This window comes from Schistocerca piceifrons, unplaced genomic scaffold (genome assembly GCF_021461385.2).
Source record: "Schistocerca piceifrons isolate TAMUIC-IGC-003096 unplaced genomic scaffold, iqSchPice1.1 HiC_scaffold_397, whole genome shotgun sequence".
Lineage (NCBI taxonomy): Eukaryota > Metazoa > Arthropoda > Insecta > Orthoptera > Acrididae > Schistocerca > Schistocerca piceifrons.
This window is the reverse complement of record NW_025728622.1, coordinates 123,696-129,695: the sequence shown is the minus strand read 5'-3', so window position 1 is coordinate 129,695 and position 6,000 is coordinate 123,696. Positions and strand designations below refer to the sequence as shown.

General features: G+C 50.3%; 4 non-coding genes across 4 annotated transcripts; 1 reads left to right on the top strand and 3 right to left on the bottom strand.

The window, feature by feature from the left end:
* Nucleotides 1-228: 228 nt before the first annotated feature.
* Trnam-cau lies at nt 229-302 on the bottom strand. Its single transcript has one exon. It is a non-coding gene; the product is annotated as a tRNA-Met (tRNA).
* A 2,276-nt stretch (nt 303-2,578) lies between these two features.
* Nucleotides 2,579-2,650, top strand: Trnaa-ugc. Its single transcript has one exon. It is a non-coding gene; the product is annotated as a tRNA-Ala (tRNA).
* Nucleotides 2,651-3,241: 591 nt separating this feature from the next.
* Nucleotides 3,242-3,315, bottom strand: Trnai-aau. Its single transcript has one exon. It is a non-coding gene; the product is annotated as a tRNA-Ile (tRNA).
* Nucleotides 3,316-3,861: 546 nt separating this feature from the next.
* On the bottom strand, nt 3,862-3,934 carry Trnam-cau. Its single transcript has one exon. It is a non-coding gene; the product is annotated as a tRNA-Met (tRNA).
* Nucleotides 3,935-6,000: the final 2,066 nt, after the last annotated feature.

Genomic DNA, 6,000 nt, shown 5'->3' with positions numbered 1-6,000 from the left:
TTTGCGAACGTCATTGCGCATACTGGCTGGCAAGGCGCGCACCTCAAAAGTCTCAGAGCAATGCTTTTGGCTTCATGCTCTACTGGGAGAAGAGGAAAAGGAAAGCTGTCAGTATCAATAACAGGAAGTATAAATTTTCTCTCTGAAGCGTTGAAACGTTGTGGATAACAAACAAGAAATAAGTTCGAGCCCTAGCGACAGCACCACCGTGAGTCACAGAAAATTAAATGCCCCGGGTGAAGGATCGAACTCACGACCTTAAAATTATGAGACTTACGCGCTGACTACTGCGCTACCGAGGCACGGGGCGGACCGTTGGTCCTGGGAACTGGGCAAGTAGCGTACCCATTGTTAGACGCAGAGATACACTACTTGGTGGATAACGTGTTCTGTTGCTACACGTGCATTGCCGGCCCAGTTGATTGTGGTGGTGCTGCAGCTTTTGCAACGATGGGCAGTACTCCCCGTCGTTCAAGTTCATTGCCTCGGAGGCACCTGGACACAGCAACTTGTGAGGCCAGGCCGACGCCAGTCCGCAGACATGACGCGAGCGTCTGAGTGGGGAACCGCGCGTGCTGCGTTCTCGGTTCTTCTCAAGGGAATCCCGCTATACATTCTTGTGGATCGTGCATCTCAAGCGCGCAAGCCACACGGCACCGCGGGAAAAGCAAAACGATGCATCGGCCGGAATCGAACCCGGGCCGCCCGCGTGGCAGGCGAGCATTCTACCACTTTTTTTTTTTTTTTTTTTTTTTTTTTTTTTTTTTTTTTTTTTTTTTTTTTTTTGGCCTCCCAACTCCCCTTATAGCCCTCCTTACTCTCACCAAAATATGCCTTCTTCGGCGAGCTTCATCGCTATATTTGCTGGACTGTCGAACTTCGTGGAACAGTGGTATAACTTAAAACAAAATCATCTTCTGCTCAGTTAGTGTGGTGTCTTCTTCCACAGAAAAATGGAGAACTAAGAAAAATTTTATCGCGGAATTCGTGGACGGTCTTCTTTCCTCCGCTGGTTCAACTCTTCTGCTCGTAGTTCAACTAAACTCATATTCCGCTTAAAAGAAAAATATATTGTCCCTCCTGACTAACGTCCAGTCACTCCGATGTAGCAGAGAGTTGTTACAAAACAGGTGGCAACGCAGGACAACAGCACAACATGACAGTTTATGTCGATGTGTGCATCACACGAAAGAAACAGAAATCACAGGAAAGTAATAAAATGAAATCGCGACAGTCCGGAAACAGAATTTAAGAGATTGGAAAAAAAACACTCCTGCAACTATGAATGTTCCACACAAACAGGCTGTATCTTCTAAAATACCCATGAAGTCTTGTGAACAAAATAAAATTCCTCAAAAGTAAAAGGACATTCCTCCCTTGGAGATAAAACCAGAACGACCCGTAGTGTGGGTGTGGCACAAGTCACCAACCATAACGCAAATAAAACAAAGAAAAGAAGGAAAAAGAAAGTAAAAATAGAACGCGTCAGCTCAGTAAATCTCAGTTCAAGGTGTTTGCCGCAGTTCCATTTCATAGCCGTAATCCAAGGCCGCCTTCAAAAAATTCGCAAACAGTTCGCGAAAGTGAACGCAATCCTTCAGTGTCATATACTGGGCCCACAAATAATCCAGGTAAATCACAGTATCAGTGACGGCCATATCGATAAGGGCATAAATCGTATGCCCTAAGATCCAGACAGTGGCGTTATTTTTTCGTCCGCGGAAAGCTTTGAAGTTAGGCACTATCACACGACGAACAGTCACAAGGTGAGGAGGCGTTCGATTAATGTGGGCGACCATTCGTTGACACAGCCGCCATAACCGTCGACACCGATGCACACTCAAAACGATGTTCCCGTGTGTCCACAGCACCACATCTACCACAGTTGGCAGAGGGAAGGAGATGAATGTCGGCAAGCCGCTGGTTCGTCGCTAGGGTGTTGTTGACGATCTTAAACCAGAGCGCACTGACATCCGACGGCAACACCGGGTTGTTGATGTTTGCCCACACGTTCACCCATTCCACTGTAGGGTTCCGGAACACCAGTTTATGACGCGGAGGTTGTCCAGTCAGGGCAACGTAGAGTCCGCGGGCGGTCCTGTGTCTGTCGGTAGCCGTTGACAGAGCGTAGCTCCTCGTTAAAAAGTACTCCCGTATGTAGGACATCTTATACGGGATGGCCGCGAGAGAGACGGGGCGCCGCTTCAGAGCGTGGGCGGACCACTGAACCACCGATGCTCAGACCAGTAGCAATCTTTCGCTGCTTCCCGAGCAGATGTCTCGAGATAACGTGGGACTGCCGTCAAGCGCCGTAGCATTCTGTCGAGAAAATGCTGCAGACGCTGAATCCTGCACTGTACTGCCTAAAAATGCCGCCAGAACGCCGTCCTCTGCGTCCTCTTGCGTCGCCGGCGCCGACTCTTGCCAAAGGGTGCGAAATGTGCATGGATACGCCGTGCGAATGCATCTGCATGTGCTCCCCTAGCCTACCTCGTAATGCGCCTAGGGCTACGATCACCTTCGGCCGCTGCCGACTGGCGGGAAGCCGACACAGCGCGGCGTGGGGGCGCCCGGTTGTGCGGTGGTGGTGTAAAGGTCAGCATAGTTGCCTTGCAAGCAGTTGATCCGGGTTCGATTCCCGGCCACCGCAGCAGGCTTTCAGCTTTGCGTATGAGTACTTTTGCCACGCGCCGTTAAATTAATGTTCTTTCTCCCTCTTACTCGCTGCAGACCAGCCTACAGTGTGTCTCGACTTGTCTCGACTTTGCTCAGCTGACGCGAGAGCTGACGCTCTCCAGTCGGCCTATATCAAAACGACAAGCACGAGAAACGACTGAGAGAGGCAGGGAGAGGCGAGGCGGTGGACACACAGCACGCCCCTTCATTTCACGGTGGCGTCTCCCTCACTGAATCGGTCTGCAGCTGCGAAAACAAAGGAGAAAGAAAAATAGGAAGCAAAATTGCCAACAGTACCCTGTGTTCCCATGCGGTCACCCGCCCAAGCACTGACAAGGGCCAAAGTTGTTACACGTCGGCAATCGGGCATTTTCTTTCATTTTCTCTTTGCCGTATGAGAACCAGCGTATTCAACATATTGTGACCATTGCCGAGCGAATGCTGCAGCGCTTCCCGACGAGTCGGGTTCGGATCCTCTGCCAACGTCCACGCACGGCGATGATCTTTGGTCATCACACTCGCCAGCTGAAATCGGCGCTGCCTTTTCGTAGTAGTAAAAGTCTACTGGCCCGTGGGGGGATCGAACCCACGACCTTCGCGTTATTAGCACGACGCTCTAACCAACTGAGCTAACGGGCCTCGACGCGGACGGTTGCTCAGCCCTACGCTGGAAACACGTCGCATGAAGCCACACGCCACTTCTAGGGTCACCGTGTGTCTGCTTCGCCCGTCTATGTTCTGCTGGCGGTCACGAAACAGTAGCTGTACTGCGAGCAGGACGGGAAACGGCAGCACGCACTGCTGAAACTTGAGACGATTCGTGTGGAAAAAATTCCGTTCCGGTTCCGGCAATCGAGCCCGGGCCTCCGGGGTGATAGCCAGGCATCCTAGCCACTAGATCTCACCGGATTTGGGCGTCCGTTCGACGGATCGGATGGTCTCTCGCACCCTTCTCTCTTTGCGACGTCATTGCGCATACTGGCTGGCAAGGCGCGCACCTCAAAAGTCTCAGAGCAATGCTTTTGGCTTCATGCTCTACTGGGAGAAGGAGGAAAAGGAAAGCTGTCAGTATCAATAACAGGAAGTATAAATTTTCTCTCTGAAGCGTTGAAACGTTGTGGATAACAAACAAGAAATAAGTTCGAGCCCTAGCGACAGCACCACCGTGAGTCACAGAAAATTAAATGCCCCGGGTGAGGATCGAACTCACGACCTTAAAATTATGAGACTTACGCGCTGACTACTGCGCTACCGAGGCACGGGGCGGACCGTTGGTCCTGGGAACTGGGCAAGTAGCGTACCCATTGTTAGACGCAGAGATACACTACTTGGTGGGATAACGTGTTCTGTTGCTACACGTGCATTGCCGGCCCAGTTGATTGTGGTGGTGCTGCAGCTTTTGCAACGATGGGCAGTACTCCCCGTCGTTCAAGTTCATTGCCTCGGAGGCACCTGGACACAGCAACTTGTGAGGCCAGGCCGACGCCAGTCCGCAGAACATGACGCGAGCGTCTGAGTGGGGAACCGCGCGTGCTGCGTTCTCGGTTCTTCTCAAGGGAATCCCGCTATACATTCTTGTGGATCGTGCATCTCAAGCGCGCAAGCCACACGGCACCGCGGGAAAAGCAAAACGATGCATCGGCCGGGAATCGAACCCGGGCCGCCCGCGTGGCAGGCGAGCATTCTACCACTTTTTTTTTTTTTTTTTTTTTTTTTTTTTTTTTTTTTTTTTTTTTTTTTTGGCCTCCCAACTCCCCTTATAGCCCTCCTTACTCTCACCAAAATATGCCTTCTTCGGCGAGCTTCATCGCTATATTTGCTGGACTGTCGAACTTCGTGGAACAGTGGTATAACTTAAAACAAAATCATCTTCTGCTCAGTTAGTGTGGTGTCTTCTTCCACAGAAAAATGGAGAACTAAGAAAAATTTTATCGCGGAATTCGTGGACGGTCTTCTTTCCTCCGCTGGTTCAACTCTTCTGCTCGTAGTTCAACTAAACTCATATTCCGCTTAAAAGAAAAATATATTGTCCCTCCTGACTAACGTCAGTCACTCCGATGTAGCAGAGAGTTGTTACAAAACAGGTGGCAACGCAGGACAACAGCACAACATGACAGTTTATGTCGATGTGTGCATCACACGAAAGAAACAGAAATCACAGGAAAGTAATAAAATGAAATCGCGACAGTCCGGAAACAGAATTTAAGAGATTGGAAAAAAAACACTCCTGCAACTATGAATGTTCCACACAAACGGCTGTATCTTCTAAAATACCCATGAAGTCTTGTGAACAAAATAAAATTCCTCAAAGTAAAAGGACATTCCTCCCTTGGAGATAAAACCAGAACGACCCGTAGTGTGGGTGTGGCACAAGTCACCAACCATAACGCAAATAAAACAAAGAAAAGAAGGAAAAAGAAAGTAAAAATAGAACGCGTCAGCTCAGTAAATCTCAGTTCAAGGTGTTTGCCGCAGTTCCATTTCATAGCCCGTAATCCAAGGCCGCCTTCAAAAATTCGCAAACAGTTCGCGAAAGTGAACGCAATCCTTCAGTGTCATATACTGGGCCCACAAATAATCCAGGTAAATCACAGTATCAGTGACGGCCATATCGATAAGGGCATAAATCGTATGCCCTAAGATCCAGACAGTGGCGTTATTTTTCGTCCGCGGGAAAGCTTTGAAGTTAGGCACTATCACACGACGAACAGTCACAAGGTGAGGAGGCGTTCGATTAATGTGGGCGACCATTCGTTGACACAGCCGCCATACCGTCGACACCGATGCACACTCAAAACGATGTTCCCGTGTGTCCACAGCACCACATCTACCACAGTTGGCAGAGGGAAGGAGATGAATGTCGGCAAGCCGCTGGTTCGTCGCTAGGGTGTTGTTGACGATCTTAAACCAGAGCGCACTGACATCCGACGGCAACACCGGGTTGTTGATGTTTGCCCACACGTTCACCCATTCCACTGTAGGGTTCCGGAACACCAGTTTATGACGCGGAGGTTGTCCAGTCAGGGCAACGTAGAGTCCGCGGGCGGTCCTGTGTCTGTCGGTAGCCGTTGACAGAGCGTAGCTCCTCGTTAAAAAGTACTCCCGTATGTAGGACATCTTATACGGGATGGCCGCGAGAGAGACGGGCGCCGCTTCAGAGCGTGGGCGGACCACTGAACCACCGATGCTCAGACCAGTAGCAATCTTTCGCTGCTTCCCGAGCAGATGTCTCGAGATAACGTGGGACTGCCGTCAAGCGCCGTAGCATTCTGTCGAGAAAATGCTGCAGACGCTGAATCCTGCACTGTACTGCCTAAAAATGCC